General features: G+C 53.2%; 1 long non-coding RNA gene across 1 annotated transcript; it reads left to right on the top strand.

Annotated features, from left to right (window-relative positions):
• Positions 1-4,691: 4,691 nt before the first annotated feature.
• On the top strand, positions 4,692-17,102 carry LOC116583523. The gene is made up of 4 exons (XR_004282756.1): positions 4,692-5,064; positions 8,005-8,094; positions 11,038-11,319; positions 16,759-17,102. It is a non-coding gene; the product is annotated as an uncharacterized LOC116583523 (long non-coding RNA).
• Positions 17,103-17,614: the final 512 nt, after the last annotated feature.

Raw genomic sequence — 17,614 nt, 5'->3', positions numbered from 1 at the left:
GGGTGGTGTAAATGGGTGATGTAGCGGGACATCTCCCTTTCTCACCCCCCGCCAGGCACCTGCATCTCAGGGGCCATGAGTATGAAGGGGCAGAGCTCTAAAAGTCAGGTGTGGGGCAGTCTATCTCTCTAGGTCTTCCCTGTGCTTCCCGCAGAGGCTGGCTGGGCCTGGGGGTGCCAAGGGATGGACTCAGCCTTTCTGCTCATCTAGAAAAGGGCGGAACCCCAGCTTCACCCATTGACACCCTTCAGGGCCGCTCAAGGGCTACCTCTTGCAGGTGGCATTCGGAGTGGCTCCCCAGCCCTTCAACCCCTTGTCCTGGGGAGCTCCACAGCTGTCAGAGAGGAGGAGGAGAGGGGGGTGGAAGAGCCGGTTCAGATTCACTTCAAACCAGCAGCGGAACAGTCCCGGTTACATCATTAATCCCCTGGGCCATGTAAAGTTTCATCTGCTTTCTCTCAATGATTTGTACCAGCTGCATTTTCCAAGAGCTCCAGGACGACGACCGAGTAGACTCACCCACATGTGTACGAAAATCCTGGGGGAGCTGCTACAGAGGACGGGGGTTCTAGATTTGCCTTTGACTCATTCTGGCTGTGTGAACATGGCTGAGTGAGTCACTTTTCCTCCTTGCCCTACCTGCCGTCTCTGTAGCATACGACAATAAGCGACGTTGTACGATGGGGCAGGATGTTGTGGTGCTGACCACAGATCCAGGGGCGGCTGGGGTTTGGCGGATCCAGGCAAGGCTTGGGGCTTGCCTGGGCCAGCTATGCCCCACATGGCTCCCCTCCTGGACCAGCAGCCCAGGCGGGCATGTTCTCGGATGAAAGCAGAAATGACAGGAGGATCTGGATATAGGCGAGGCTCAGAACTAACGGCATCCTACTGGCCAAAGCAAGTCCCTTGTCCCACACCAAGGGTCAGGAAAGGATACTTGCCCCCACCCCATGATGATGCCGTGACAACAGGCAGAGTGAAGCCCCAGGACCAATCATTCAGATGACCACACTTCCCTCACCAATAATGCCAGCAGAGCATCAAGTCACAGGGGGTCCCTTGGGTCCCTTACAGCCTAAACATTCCGTAACTCTAAATAATGACGTAGAAACAGTGTCAATGGATATTGATCAGTGACAGCAAGCAAGAGAGAGATCTGGTCTGTTTTCACAAAATTTCTCTGAACGCATGAGGAAATCACAGCCAGATACGAAGTTGAGGTTCTCGAAATCTGCCCAATTCACTCACACTGGGCAACTGTCTTTCACAAGCTTGGCATATGCGACTGTCTATATAAAAATGTGGGGCAGGAGGGGGGTTCTGTTCCAAATGCCCGCACCTGTCCTTGCCCCCCTGATGCTGGCAAGGTGCGTTCACCTGCAGCAGAGGTCGGGAGCTCAACTCCGCCCAACATGTTCTGCTTTGGGGGCAAAAGCAGCAGCTTCCTGCCAGAGAATATGCAATTAAAAAAACAAATTATATCAGCAGGACTCTCTTTGCTGGAAGTGTGAACTTGATAGAAATCAGAAATGCAAATGGTATTGAAGTGCAGTTAAAACTTCCGTTTTCCAAAAGGGGGAGAAATTAATTGCTTTTCTACTTACCGTAGTGATAAGCCAGAGGCACAGGCTATACACAAGGAGGAGCATCCAGAAACCTTCCAGAAGAGAGAGGAAAGGGAGGCAATAAATCTCCCCTAGAAAGCCTCACGGTCCTCGCTACAGATGTGTGCTGCATATAATTTTTTGGCTGTGTGGTTCAGGGACCTGCCAAGCGTTTAAGGTCCAACCGACTTCTACAAAGAAGGCAGGAGAAGGAGATATTGGGGAGAATCCTCATACAAGATAAAAGAAGAGCTCAGCCAGGTCCCCCTGATCTGCTTGGGGAAAGGTGGTAGTTTATGGATTTTTATTGCAAGGATCCCTGCAGCTTCTTGGCTTTCTGGAACACATACTGTTCCAAGAATGTCCCTCGAGCCACAAACCACCACCAACTTATTCAGATGTAGGCCCTGCCAGGAAGGCCCAGCGTGTGGGGATTGGGAGGCCTCCCGTGAACAGAGTTGACCGATCCAGGTTGCCTGGGACAATCCCAGTTTATTCCTGTGGTCCAGGTATCTCAGCCAGTCAGCAATCCCGTTCACACTCAAAAGTATCTTCATGGCCTAATAGTTTTGGGAACCTGCTTGCAAAAGAAAGACATATGTCTTGCCCAGCAATTCCACTCCTAGGGGTCTACCCAACAGAAAGGCATGCACATGTTCGCTTAAAGGACACTTACGAGAATAATGCTAAGCGTCAAAGACTGGGAACAACCGAAATGTCTATCAACAGGAGTAGACATAAACAAGGCGGGATACATCCACGTAATGACATGCTCAGTAGCAACCCAAACCAACAAATGGCAACCACCTGCGGTAATACGGATGGACCTCACAAATGTAATATTGAGAGAAAGAAGTTAGGCACACAAGAGTACATATGACACGATTCCATTTATGCCAAGTTCCCAAACAGGCAGAATCCCTCCATGTTGCTAGAAGCCAGGATAGCGACGTCCACCGGGGATAGGCATCAAAGGAAGAGAATATAAGGGAGCTTTCGGGGCACTTGTCTCCTTGTTTCCTGATCTGTGCACAGATGTGTTGGTGCAGATGTGTTGAGTTTGTAAAAAAAAAAAAAAAATCAGGCCATAAAACTGGAATTCTGGGATTTGTGCATCTTCTTCTGTATGTCTATCTCAATGGGGGAAGAAGATAAAATAATATGGCCACCTGCCCAGGACTCACACACCACCCTCAACTTGGCCAGCCCCATTTCCCACCAGTGTTCTTGGCTCTTCTTGCATCTGAGGCCTGTGGCGCTGATGGGCAGAAAGGAGCCTCTGTTTTCTTCTCTGGTACGCATCTTTTCTTCATGCCCTAGAAGAGCCTCATTAGCAGCTTCTGGTGGTGCCGCCCCCGCTCTCCCAGTGTGGGCGTGGTAGAAATGTTTCCTTCACCCTTCGGCATTATAGGTGTTCATCTCTTTCCTTTACTTGCTGTTATGGACTGATTGATTGTGGCCCAGCCCTGAATTCATATGTTGAAGTCCCAAGCCCTGATGCGATGGTCTTTGCGGGGGTGGGGGGCATTTAGGAGGCGATTAGGTGTAGGTGAGGTCATGAGGGTGAAAGCACCCCCGTGATGGGATTGATGCCTTTGTAAAGAGATGCAGGGACCAGAGTTCTCTATCCCACAGAAGAAGACGACCATCTATGAACCAGGAGGAGAGCTTTCACCAAGAACGATACCATGCTGACATCCTGACCTTGGACTTCCAGCTTCCAGAACCATGAGAAATAAGTGTTTGTTGTTTTTTGTTTTGCTGTGTTTTAAGATTTTATTTATTTATTTGACAGAGAGAGAGTGTGTGTGTGAGTGCATAATAAGCAGGGGGAGCAGCAGGCAGAGAGAGAGGGAGAAGCAGACTCCCCGCTGAGCAGGGAGTCAGGTGCAGGACTCGCTTCCAGGACCCTGAGATCATAACCTAAGCCGAAGGCAGATGCTTAACCCACTGAGCCACCCAGGTGTCCCAGTGTTTGTTGTTTACGCTACCCACACTCAGATACTTACCAAATTAAAGACACTTCATTTTTCAAGTTTGTCCTCATGGGGCTTTTCAGATACCCTTTTCTGAGTCACTCCTCATTCTATTAACCTGCTCTAAGGAGCAAAAACCAAAGGGCAACATATATGTTCTGGTCCTCACATGATGGCAGCTCCGTCCTCAGATGGAAGCTTTCTACCCTTCTCTCAGTTCCCAAGCACGGGCACCTTGCTGATCTGAGCCCTGCAGAATGTAAACGCTGTTTACACATCCAGCGCAGGCAAACCAGCAAAGGCAGAGAAGCATTCTGTGCCCTCCCCTCCCCTTCACCCATGGACACCCTTCAGGGCCACTCAAGGGCTACCTCTTGCAGGTGGCATTCGGAGTGGCTTTTCTTTTGTCCACCTCGGTGGGTCACGGCATGAAAGATCAGGTGGAATGCAGGGCTTTACACACGCCCGGCTCCCTCCCATGAGCAGACCCTTCCCTTTTCTCTCTTCCTACAGCTGCTTCTTTTGCCACCGCCCCCTCCTCCCGGGGTTCTGTTCTGCCTTGCCCAGTCTTGCCTCTCACATCGTGTTCTAGGGGACTCTGCTCTTCTCACTCGCCACCATGCCCTCCCTCAGATACCCAGTAGTCCCACAGCCACACCGTTGGCTCAGCTCAAGGGAGAATGGACATTGTACAGCTCACAACGTCCCAGTCAGACTATCTCAAGAGAGGGCTGTGCCATCAACTCCCGCAGGGACTTCTAAACCTTCTAACTCCCTCAGGGTCCGGATCCTTGTTGTTACACAAAGCAAGCACACAGGAAGAACGGAGATGTTTTCTTGAAGCCTGAGATCGGATTTCAAGGACAGCAACAGCGCGGTATGGGCAGAGACCAGTGAGATGGTGCCTAACCCATTTTGCTTTGTTCCTGGGCACGGGGCTGCATTCCATGTCGCAGCTGCCCTCTGGGGGTGAAATGTGGCCCTGTGATGTCTTCTGGCCAATGAGCGAGAGATAGAAGTTAGGTGTCTCCCTTCTGGGCCTGGCCGGTAAGTACTTCCCACGTGGCCCTTTGATTTGTTTCTTCCATTTCCTCTGTTGGGGGTTGGCCGCTGGTGCCCTGGGTGATATGGGAAGACAGGAATGTCTCAGCTCTATCTTCCCATTAAAGTCACCAGGGGAACATCAAACAAAACAAAACAAAACACCCAACTCTGTGTCCCTGTCTCACCCTTAACCAACGGAATTAGAACCTCTCGTCTCAGGGTGACCGGGCTCCCCATTGGTTCAAGTCCCCCAGTGACTGTGAAGCAGAGTCCTGGCCCCTGTCACCTGCTGGATGGATGTTCCTTGAGAAAGAAATTTCTACTGTGTTCTAGAGCTAGCTTTGTTTTCAACCGATCCGCTGGGCAATTGCCCTTCTGCATCTGGATTCTCCAGTCACATCCTGACCCATCCGTGGCTGGACGGAGGCTCCTGGCAGGAGGTGAGTGAAGAGGTTCACCTCTGGGAGACGGGAACAGGCTGCCCCCCGTCCCGCCCCCGGTCTCTGGGAGAAGCTTGAGAATCCAGTGTGGACAAAGAAGGACAGCAGCATGAGGGCGAAGGAAAGGCAGAGAAGGGAGGTTGCGCTTCTACCCTTTTGTGGTCTGGCCGAGCAGGTCCGAGTGCACGGGGGAGGGGGGGATGCATTGTCAGCTGACACGCCCCAATTTCAGGCTAGGTTTCAAGCCCTCCTGGTTTTGGAAATGCTTCATCTGGATTGTGACCCCTTTCTATTGGATGACAAGGTCTCCTTGGCTCTGTGTGGAGACAGGTTTCCCTGGGTGGTAGATTCGGCACACTTCAAGGGCTTTGCATTTTCGCTGGTTCAGCTGGAGTCTTTGACTTCAGGCAAAGCACCAGGGAAACGCACGAATTGGATGCTGTCTGTGTAGCTAGTGACCCTTCCTGGCTCTTAAGAACAAGCCTCTTCTCCCTTCTCATTTGCCCTCCTCCTCCTCTTTCTTTCCCTTCTCTTGCCTCACGCCCTCCTCCCCTACCTCTCGCCCTCCCCGCTCTTCCCCCCTCCCCCCTTCCTTCTCCCCTTTAAATTCCTCCTTTGCTTGCTCTCCCTCCTTCTCCCCTCCCTTTATCTCCCTGTACTGCCCCTTCCCTTCCTGTCCAGGTTCTTCAACAGAAAGTTAGCCTCCCACTCCAGCCATTCTCGAAACCCTGACCAGCCAGGCTATGGGGGTGACCGTTGGCTCGCCTGCTGCTATTCACTGACGGGTTCGAGCACTGTCAGCATGGGGCTCACCGTGGTCAGGCACCGGGCTCTGAGTGGAAGGTACAAAAACAAAGGAGACCATGTTGGCTGTAGAAATGTTTACAACTGGACAAAGGGCAGAAGTGGGAGGTTACAGTCGGGAACCAGGGAGGCAGAGAGAGTAATCGTGGAGACTCCATTTTCTCACCTGTGAAGTGGGAGTCCTGACTGGATGCGTTTCTTACTCTTGCTCTAACAACGTATCACAAACAGTGGTTCAAAGCAACACAAACTTCTTCCCTTCCAGTGCTGGGGGTCAGAATTCCAAATAGGGTCTCCCTGGGCTAAAATCAAGGTCTTTTTTTTTTTTTTAAGATTTTATTTATTTATTTGACAGGAAGAGATCCCAAGTAGGCAGCGAGGCAGGCAGAGAGAGAGAGAGAGATGGAAGCAGGCTCCCTGCTGAGCAGAGAGCCCAATGCGGGCTCAATCCCAGGACCCTGGGATCATGACCCGAGCCAAAGGCAGAGGCTTTAACCCACTGAGCCACCCAGGCGCCCTTAAAATCATGGTCTTGGCAATATTGTTCTCCTCCTGGAGGAGGGGCGTGGGTGAGTGGGAATCTGATCCCTTGCTTTCCCAGCTTCTAGAGATCCCTGGCATTCCTTGGCTTGTGGCTCCTTTCTCCATATTCAAAATCAGCAGCATGACATCCTGTGCCCCCTCTGATCTCTGTCTCTGTCCTCACTCCTCCTCTGACTCTGACTCTTCTACCCTTGTGATGGACGGCGCTGGGCCCACCCAGACAGTGCGGGTTAATAACACCCATCGCAAGGTCCTTAACTCAATCACAGCCCCAATGTCCCTTCTGCCAGATGAGGTCTCACTCATAGATTCCAGGGACTAGGATGTGGCCGTTTCTGTGGGACACACCCAGATGGGTCAATTGTGGGAGCATCCATAAGGCCCCTGGCACAGAGCCTGACCCACGATTGGCACTCCGTTCATGCCACCCGCAATTATTACCACCATCCTCTTCTGCAGTATGCGCCCTTGAGCTTAAAGTTGCACTGACAGATTATACGGCGGACAGGGTCAAAACCCAGCAGATCTAACATCTGCTGAGCCACAAAACAGGGAATGACAGCCCATCTGCCTTGGACGACAAGCTAGTTTTACCTGTGCCACATCTGGACCCCTGAAGTTGGCCTTGCCGTCCTTGCCAGGCTGAACTGCACTTGTTGACTGGGGTGCCCCCCTCCTGCCCCTCAGTGCAGGTGTCCATCTGGTGTGTAGGCTCCTGGTGAGGGCAGCCTGGGGTAATGGCCAGGAGACCTTAGGCTGTGCAGTCAGGCACCAGGTTTGGGGCACAGTTGGGTCTGGTTCCTCCCATTATGGCCTTCCTACCCCTGGACACTGAGCCGCCCCACCCCACACTCCCGCTTCTCTAGGAGAGAGTGACAAGCCTTGAGCATGGCCTGGCCAGTCCGATATTTGCCCCAGGTATCAGGATTAAAGGGAGGGGACACATGTGGGCCCTGGGTTAGTTGGCCGCCAGCGCACCAGGCCAGTTTCCTTGCTATCAAGGTGGTAGTGTGGGAACATTCTGGGCTTTTAGGGGAGCAGATTTAAAATCAGATTCCTCCCCTCCTCACACACACAGAGTCTGACACATGAAAATTTGAGGTGGAGCCCAGGAACATGAATTCTCAGCCAGTGTCTGGGTCATCTTGATGCATAAAGTCCTCAGACCATACTTGGGTCCTGAGCCTGCCCTCACTCTGCCACCAACTACCTGAGCTGACCTTAGACAACTAACTTCACCTTCTAGAGACTAGTTTCTTCAGGACCAGTCAGAGGGGTGGGAGGGGACATCCAAGGCACTTCCAAGCTGGGAGCCCACGTCTGCAGCAAACTCCCCCTTTTGTTATTGACTCAGAACTTCTGACCTTTGATCTTCTATCTAGAATGTTTCTAGAATTTTCTGACAGCCTTTTTGGGGAGGAAGCGGGGGTAGCTGAGATCAAGGATTTCTTACATTGGGAGGGACAAGATGAAAGTTGTAGGGCAGAGCAGGAAGAAGGTGTGAATGTGTGAGCGTGTGTGTGTGTATGTGTGTGTGTGTGTGTGTGTGTGTGTGTGTGTAGGGCCTAAGCACTCATGTGTTTATGTCTATAGGTGTGTCAGCTGCCTCTCTATCCCAGAGTTGCAGAATCCCAGAACTCACAGGACATGCAGACTCCAAAATCCAATTCCCTTGTTTTGCTGGTGGGTCGATGGAGGCTGGGAGGGGGACTGTGAGTTGTTGCTTGGAGTCACGTAAGTTCTTACAGTAGGAATTTCTTGACCTTTGTTGTTACAATTACCTGGAAGAGCTTTTAAGAAAGACAGGTGCCTGGTCCCCATGCTTAGAGACTGCAGTTCCATGGGTTCAGGATGGAAACTGGGCATAGAATTTGTGGAGGTCCCCTGGGGACGCTCATGGGCAGCCAAGGATGAGACCCACTGACATGGTTGAAGCGCATTGCCCCTGCTGCTGAAGAGCCGTCTCGGCTCCCCTTGGACATGGGTGGTGGCGGCATCCTGAACCCGTGAGCTGGGTGTTAAGGCTCCCAATCCCTCCTGCTCCCACCCAGAAGAGCCTGGCCCACAGCGGTGCCGTGGGAACACCAGGCTGCTCCAAGATGCCTTTAGAAAGTTCCTCAACAGGCCTCACCTGGAAGCTTCTGCTTAACTGGAAGGAGCTTTAATTTTTTAATTTTTCTTTTTAAAGATTTATTTATTTACTTATTTGAGACACAGAGAGACAGAGAGTCAGAGAGAAGGTGCTTGAGTGCGTACCCGAGTAGGGGGGGCAGAGGGAGAGAATCTTCAAGGAGACTCCCCGCTGAGCGAGAAGCCTGACATGGGGCACAATCCCACGACCCATGAGATCATGACCCGAGCCGAAACCAAGAGTCGGACGCTCAACCGACTGAGCCACCCAGGCGACCCTGGAAGGAGGTTTTAAAGGCTAAAGGCCGTCTGTGAACATAGGGAGCTCTGCTCTAATCAGAAGCGCGCTCCCCAGGGCCTGGGGAATGGGGGGAGATGGGAACATGGGGCCCATGAGCAGAGATGGGAGAGTACATGGAGGAAACTTCCTTCCATGTTGGTGCTCCCAGGGGAGGAGTAGGGGGCGGTAGGGGGCAGGAGGGGGAGGAGGACTATAAACTCATCTGCTGAGTCCCTGTCTCAGGGATTCTAATTCATCTGCTCTTTTTCTGTTTGGGGGACAAGCACATGGCCTGTAGCCTGTGCTTTTTCATTTACATTAAGCCTTTTAGTGGAAGAAAGAACTCCAAAAGCAACAGTCCTTCCGTTCTCTTGGGCTGCCTGTGAAATCAAGCCTGGAACAGCCTTCCCCTGAGTCCCACTCTGCTGCCCTGCCCGTCACCTTTTTCTTTTCTAATTTGTTCTGTTTCTTCTCACATCCCCACTCCTGGGCTCCTATGTATAGCTGTGCAAGTTGTGGACTGCACAACAGCCCCTGCCCTAACCCCTGCTGTATTATCCTTGCCATCCCTCCCCAGTCCCTCCTACCCCACAGATCCCTTCCTTTTACTTCATTTCCTGCAAGTTCTTCCTCCCTAACTGTCTCAAGGGGAAAGCCTGGCCTCTGTAGGGCCTGACTCACATCCATCAACCTTGGCAGGGTGGGGCAGGGCCAAGGCCAGGTGTCTACCGCTTAAGAGAGTCAAGGGGCCTCCTTTCCCAGCGGGCTGCCCCAAACCACTCACAAAACCCAGAATCTCTTGCTCATCGCAGGTTTGCTTTGCCAGATGTAAATTGTTCTCTAGGTTCACCAAGAGGCCATAGAAGCTGTTTCATAAATAAGCTTAGCGTGTTTTCCCTTTAACCTGGCAGGCTCCCCCCTCCCTCGACACAATTTTGCTGGAACTACATAAATACATCCTCCTAGCGTCCTGCACAGTTCACAGCCTCAAGCACTGTTTAAAAAAGTTAACATGTTTAATCTCCGTAACGATATAAGTATTGACCAATTTTACCAGAAAAGGAGGGGCGGAAAAAAAAAAAAAAAGAACAACTACAACCCACCACCAAAACCCGAGGCTGGGGTCACATGCCTGAGGCTGGAACCGAAGTCTACTGGTCCCAAAGCCGATGTCCTTAGTCACTACACCCTAAGGTCTCCAGTCCCCCTGAGCTGCCCCAGCCCTGCCTCTCCCACCTTCCCTGCCCCCTCAACATCTGCCCTCACAGCTCATCACGCCGGCCTCACCTCTCAGCCCTGAGTGGTCAGCTGGGCTGCCTTCCTGCCTTCCCCCACCTCACATAGGTTCCCCGGGGCTACTTCAAGCCGCTGTCACCTTAACACTGCTGTCCCTGTCAGCGTCAGCACAGCCTGGGGAACCCCTCGTTTAGGAATATCCCCACGGGGCTGGCATTCCTGCCGGCTGTCCCCACACCCCACAGGCGGGACCCAAACACGCGACATTCTCCCCTTCCTTTCAGACCCCCGAAGTCACCTTCGTTTGGTTCTGCGGCACAGACGGGACATAGGCCCACAGCGTCCCCTATGGCTTGAACTCCTACCTTAATGAACCAAGAGGGACAAGGAAATCCTCACCCTCAACAACTACACCAGGCCCAGGCCAGATGGCTAGCTGCCCTCTCCCTCCCAAGCCTCCTGCCTCCCCGCACCCTCCGCCCCAGCCCTCAAGGTCCAAGATGGGGAAACTGTCCTATAATAGCATTTTACAGGCACGTGCTCATGACCTAGGTATTTCTCTCATCTGGTTATCTTTAGAAACACGGGGAGGGAAGGGGGGGATTAAAGAAATCCTCCCCTGCTTCCATCTTGGAAAAAAAAAAAAGGCAGAACATTCTGATTCACTAACCTTATCTTTAAAGAAACCTGACATGGAAAAGGCAGGGAGATAAGATCTATGACTTCATCAGCTTGTTCTCTGAAGTTGTTTCAAGCTCTCCCATCCCCCCCACCCAAAGGCCCCTTCATTTCCTGTTTTCAATATGTAATGGCAAGGAATTCACAGCCGAGTGAGCCTGGGGGTCAGCGCAGGAAGCTGGCGCAGAGAGGAAGCTTTTAAGAGCCAAACTGAAATCTGGCCACAAGTCAGGAGCATCTCTTTTTAATTCAGATTTCTTTTTCTTTTTTTTTTTTTTTTTTTGCCTTAACTTTGCGGTCAGCGGCTCTGGATGGCTTGTGGTCTCAGAACAGCTGCTGGTTTGGAATATCTTAAATGCAATGTGAAAGCGCATGAGGGTTCAAATTAAAAAAGAGAAGGAGAGCTCTGCCATTTCATAGCAGGAATTCTTGACAACCTCTCTCTTTCAAGATGCTCCAAATGCCTCCCAGACGCCCTTGTATCAGCTCTTGCCGCCTCCCACGGTGGAGGCCAAGGAACTGGTACCATCTGAATCACTTTGTGCCGGGGAAAACAGAGACACCCACATGTTCCTGCTTACACGGTAAGTCGGCACAACATTGTGACAGGTGTTTTCCTGGGCCCCAACCAGCTTAGGGAGGGTTGTGTATGGGTGCAATACGGGTCACAGCTAAAACGCCGAGAGTAAGGAAAACCAACTCTCTCTGGCTCTGGCCACCGGCTGTAGAGACGCGCGCGCTCCCCGGAATCTTGGGTCTTCACTCAGTGCCTTCCGTCACCGGAGGATCCTTGGGTGGGTTCTTGTTGGTTGCCATGGTAACTCTCTTGCCAGTCAGGGAACAGCAGCCCCTGCAGGGGGCATGACCCCAAGAGGCTTCCACTCGCTGGCTGGTCGCCCACTCTCCGAGGGGCTGAGCGCGTGGTGTTTGGATGGCATACCAATCTTCCTGGGGGTGTGAAGCTCCGTCTCTCTCCGCTGGTCTTCTCTTTCTGGATTCTGTCCCTTCGACTTCCCAAAGGCTAGAAGCTCGCACACACAAGGGTGGACTTAGGGCCAGGGTGCAGACCTGTCCCCTGCTGCTGAGGGCTGGCCCGAGCTCGGGGCCTCCAGCCAGCAATGAGGGGCCGCCTCTTTTAGGGGGCTGTCAGAGTCCGGCTAACATCTTACCCATATTCACTTTAGTGAACCTCACTCAATTTTCCACCGCCGGGTCCGTCATTCCTTTACCTCGGGGATCCCTCAAGCCCAGAAGTGTTCCTTGCCCACTGCGGCTGTCGAGGGCCAGAATCCCTAGAGATGTCATATCCCTCCTAATGTCCCAGAGCAACCGTCCACCTCTGACCAACAGGACTTGCCGTAAAAATGTCCCGGCTCCCCGCCCTCAGGCGGGAGGACTCTGAGGCACGTGATCTCAGTGTCTCCACAATGGCCCTGGCTTGCTGACACCATGTGTCTCTACCTCACTCTCTGTCCTGGTGTTTCTGGGGCTCATCTCCCAAATAAGGTGCTCGCCCTTGAATCCCTGTCTCAGTTCTGCATCCGGGGACCCAAACTGAGCCAGGGAAGAACTTCTCTGATACCCAGCCACTGAGGAGGCTGCCACTTCTAAGCACATGACAAAGATTTCAGAACACTCTCGATACCTGGCTGGGGGGGGGGGGTCTTCTTTGCCCTCTTCTAGACCCTTCTCCCTTCCCCTTCGTGATTCTGATTCTCAAAGTCCTGCCCCCATCTATAGCTACAAGGTACCCTGTGTACCACAAAATAGACTCATTTTATATTTTACGGACAATAAAAATGAAGCTCTGGGGGGCAAGAGATTTGCCTGAACTCACTTGATTTGTACGCGGCCGGCAAAGCAGGAAGAAAAAACCTAGGCGACTGGCCTAATGGCTCAAGGCCCTTTTCAGGTAGGACTGCGCAGGTGTAAACCTGGCTTCTGGACTTCTACTCTGAACTTTCTTTTCTTTCTCATTATGACAAACAGTTGCGCCCCGCAAGTGGTGTCCTTCAAGGGGACTGTTGGGATGTGTCATTTAATCAGTGCGCAGGGACTGCACTCCTTCCCTGAGCCAGACATGTCTACAGATCAGCATCTCCAATGGCTGGCGCCCCAGTAGGGCGATCACAAAGACTTCAGAGCCCACCTCTCTCAGGGCACAGAGAAGTGGCCACATGGACAGGACTTAGCTGATGGCATGGCGGAGGGTCTACAGGGTGACAGGGGTGACACCTGACCAGGGAGAGGGTCTTTGCCTTCACTCTTCCCTTGGTCTGCATTGCTTGGTCTGCACTGTTGTGCCTCCAGATACCCACATGGCCCAACCCCTTACTTGCTCAAACATCACCCTCGGAGGGACCTTCTCTGGCCGCTGTCTAAAATGGGGTCTCCTTGTGACACCTCGACCCTGCTGGATTTTCCTCTCCACATGCATCGCTCCCTGACATTGTGTCCTGTGCACATTTGCAGCTGCTCCCTTCACTCCCACCACCAGACTGTGTGCTCCCCTGGACGGAGAATCTTGCCTATTTTGTTCACTGCCCCTTTACCAACACTTAGAAGAAGTGGCAGCACATTCTAGAAGCTCAATAAATTCTTGTTGAGGTGAATTAATGAATCAATGAGTCACTGAAAGGAAACAGACAGGGCAGGTTACTTGCCTCATCCTGGGTGACACATGCAGTCAAGAGGGGCAGAGGCAGGAAGCGGGGAGGGGCACCCCAAACCCACGTGACTCCATGACCTCTGGCCCGCTTCTCTACCCTGTGCTGGGCTCGTTCGATCTCCAGGTAACAGGGGACGTAGAAAGCAGAAAACGAGGACAAGAGAGACCGGTGCTCCGCGGAGATAGGACATCTCTCCTCGCCCCCCAACCTCCCTCCCTGCCCTCTTCTTCCCTCCTCTGTGTTATCCCAAGGAGCTGCTTAAGAGGAAAGCCCTCCCTGGTCTTTCCCCAGAAACTGTGCTCTGAACACTCGGACGCACAATCAACCAATTGTTAAGTCCTCGACAATACCTCATCAGCGAGCACAGCACTATAATTAAAAGTAAATCCAGCTCAAGCTCTTTAAAATAGGATCTAATTTAATTGGCGCCTTTAATCTATCACTGTCACTCCCCGCCAACCAGGGGAGAATGTCATCGCAGCGGTAGGTGGTGAGAAACTTCAGCAGGCCCCTCGGCAGTGGCAGTGGCGGTGGGGTCTCCCCACCGCCCCGGCCCGGCGAACAGCTGGGAAGGAGCAGGCAGCCCACGAACTTGGAAAAGGGAGAGCCCACCGAAGTGGGGGAGCACTCAGGTGTCACTGGGGATTGTGGTGCGGCGGCCGCAGGCCTGGGTCCTCATAGCCCGCCAAGGGTCCCGACAAGCCTTGGCAGGGGTCTGGGCGGGGCCTCTTCCCTCCCTCCAGCATGTCTCAGAAACAAAGCTCTGGGTATGGTCTGCAGAAATCGCAAAAGAATCAAGCTCATGGTGGAAAGACTGGCCATGTTGGGTGTGGGTTGTTTGCTGGCGGGAGTCGGGGAGGGGGGCAGGGGGAGGGGGTGTAGTGAGTCTCTGCTTTGTGTCAGCATTAGTTCCCAGCCCAGCTCAGAAAAACAAGTCCCATCCTTTTAGAGAAACATAACACAAAACCCAGAAGAGTGGAGCAGTAGTGAAGATCATGGTTGAGAGGGCTGGCTGAAAAATCCTATAGGAATGGGTTCCCATCCTGGAGAAAGCACTCAGCTTGTAAATCCCCTGGGCCTTAGTTTCCTCATCTGCAAAGTGAGGGTGGTGATACCTACTTTGCATTTCTGTGCTGAGGTTCAAGGGCCACACCTGGGGCCAGCAGAAGCCGGGCGGGGGGTGGGGGTGGTTTGCTGCGCTGGGGGGGGGGTCGTGTTTCACCTGCGTGCCTGGGGCTCACCCTGAGGCTGACTGCCTCCAGCTCCCCCTCCGCCTATGGCTTCCCGCATCTTCCTGCCAGAGGGTGTTCTTTGGCCATGGAGGACCCCCTCCACCAGGGAGAGATGGAAATTCATAAAACCCCAACTTTCCACACCCAGGCATGGTCCACACGGTCTGTCCGAGGCCTCCAGAGGCCCCAAGCACCTCGTGTCCCCTGCGGGAACACCCTGATTCGCTCGTCCTTTCCCGACTTTCCTTTTCCCTCTCTCATTCCTCCGCCCCTCACTGGGGCCTCCTGGGTCACTTCCCAAAACAACAATTGCTCTGAAATCCTTGTTTCAGGGTCTGCCTGGGTGGGAATCCAAGCCTAGACATTGGCATGTCAAGCACCCAATAAACACTACTGTGTGACTTCTGTAGTTTCCGGATATTTGAAATCCAACTGTGGATTGCTTTGCCTATATTTTGTGCGTGTCTCCTTAAAGAAATGGTCTGGGAGCACTCCAGGAAGGACTCCTCTCCCTGTGGCCCCATCTCAGCCCTCCAGTCCACGGCCCTAGCGAGGACTGCTAAGCTAATGCTCTCAGTATCCCCAAGATTCCTTGGACCCTATACTGCTTGAACCTTTGGGTCATGCCAACTCCATGTGAATGTTGAGGGGTATTGCCAATTGAGCTGTGTCCCCTGCACCCTACCCCAAAGTTATGTCCTAACCAGTAGTAACCTGGTTACGGGAACTTATTTGGAAATAGGGTCTTCCCAGATGCGTGAGTTAAGGTGAGGTCATGGATGCCGGTCTCAATCCACTAAAAAAAGAGAATTTGGACATCGTGAAGGACACATGTGGGGAGAACACCACATGAGACTGAGAATTATGCTGCCACAGCCAAGGAACCATCAGAGGTCAGTAGAGAAGCCTGGAACAGATCATTCCCTTGTGTCTTCAGGAGAAACACAGTTCTCCTATGCCTTGATCTTGGACTTCTAGGCTCCAGAGCCTGTCCCTGTCCCCTGCTGCCCGGTGGCTGTCCCAGGAATCTGGTGGGTTGTCTGGAAGATTCTCCCAGGCTTCATCCTCACTCTCCATCAATAGGACATTTGACCCTGAAGAGAAGGGTCCAGATCAGTCAAAGCCTTGCTCCTCTCAGCAGTGTGTGGTCCCCAGAAAGGGATCAGCAGCCAAGAATTGGTCCTTTTGTGGCCAGAACTGTAGCCCGGTGTCCTGCAATGACTCAACCTCCTGCTGCAAAGTGTCCTGGCTCCCTCACACTCCCTCACACTTCACGGTCTCAGCACTGACCTCACCTGCCGGTGTCCCCGGCCGGGTCCATCGCAGTGACCTCGTGGGCCAAGCTATTCTGTTTGCCCCTCCAGACCCGCCCTTTGGGCTCCTCCACTCTGCCCTGAGCCCTGACAGGCTGGCCTCTGGGGGCTGCGTCCCCAGGGAAGCCTTGCCACCCAACTTCTGGTTGGATTTAACCAGTGGGCCTCACCAGCAGGAGGGAAGAAGGTGGGCAGGCCGAGAGGTGGGAGAATGGGTTCCCTGGGCTCCCTCGCCCTTCCTGCCAGGGTGAGCCTGGCCCTGCCTGCCTCCCCCTCTCTAAGTGCTCCTGCTCCTGTCCAGCGCCTCCTCACCACGATTCTTGGGCTCCAATGTCACCTGTCACCATCCAACCCACCCTCCAAGCTTTGCTCAGAGTGAGCTTTCTAAGGCTCTGACTCCGTCACTACGAAAACACCGATGGGTCTGCAGTGCAAATCCCTCCCCTCCCCCTCCACAGTCAAGTTCCTTTACAATGTGGCGCCGCCTCCACTCTGGCCATGCCTACTGCTCCATGTAAAGCAGCCAAGGCTTGGGGCCCTGGGCAGAGCCTGCGCTAGGCGCCACATGCCCTGCGTGCTCAGAGCTTGCTGTCCGTGCTCCCTGCAGGGCACTTCTCCTTTTTCTGGACCTGAGTGACATGCCGCCTTCAATTCTCCAGCCACATAATCACATGCCCCTGGAAGATGTCCCTCAGCTTCCACCTTGGCTGATTCCACGTTCCCACGTGGGGCACATGTAGATCTCTGAGTCATGGCTTGTCCAGGCAGCCCGCAGGCAGATTGTTGGCCTTTCTGTCTTTTTCCCACAGAGTGGACAGGTGCCATGTGTAATTCATGCCTCCATCGGTAGCAGACCCTGGTGATGTCCGTCCTGCATCGCCCTGACCCCCCGAGTTCCCTGCAGCATGGCTGGGCAGCTTCAAAGGATGCTGACAGCTTGGATTGAGGCCCTAGGCTTCCTGGCCTCCGGAGTAAGGATTCCCAGCACGTTCCACACGATGCCTCAGAAAGTCCCCAGGGAGACAGCGCCCCATTGCCCACAGCAGTAACATGCTTGTTAAAGCACCTGTCCTAGGCTGTGCTTCCCCTCCCGTCTCCCTTTTCTCACTCCCTCAGTGGTGCCTCCTAGGTGTTCTCCTGAATAAACCATCTGCATCCCTTAGACTTTGCCTCAAGGTCGGCTTCTGGGGGAACCTAACCTGAGACAGGGGCCTGAACAGCCACACGGGGCTTTGCGCATGGTAGGCGCCCCATAAATGCCCCAGGAATGAGCGAACAAGGCGTCGGGAGCCGCCGGCCCTCTCCGGCCGCATGGGGACCCCAGCGGTATTCAGGAACTGTGCCTGTGTTCTGAGTAGTCGGGTACCCTCCTCGCTGGGAAGGTGCCGCCCACATCTACGTGGGCAGCCCAAGCTTTCTCCCGAGCCAGCTGCCTGCTGGGGAGACCGGGGCAGACAGGCAGTTCTGATTATGTATGCAAATGTGGGTCTGGCCCCGCAGCTCATGTGAGAGCCACACAGCTCGGCTGAAACCACCCCGGAGAAAGAATCTTGCAAAGAATACTAAAGAGCATCCAAGTGTGAAGAATGAAACACACGTGAGGTTTCTTTAAAAAAAAAAACAAAAAACAAAAAACCAAAACAAACAAACAAAACGGGAATCAAA

This window comes from Mustela erminea, chromosome X (assembly GCF_009829155.1).
Source record: "Mustela erminea isolate mMusErm1 chromosome X, mMusErm1.Pri, whole genome shotgun sequence".
NCBI classification, from domain to species: domain Eukaryota; kingdom Metazoa; phylum Chordata; class Mammalia; order Carnivora; family Mustelidae; genus Mustela; species Mustela erminea.
This window is presented reverse-complemented; position numbering and strand designations above follow the sequence as displayed.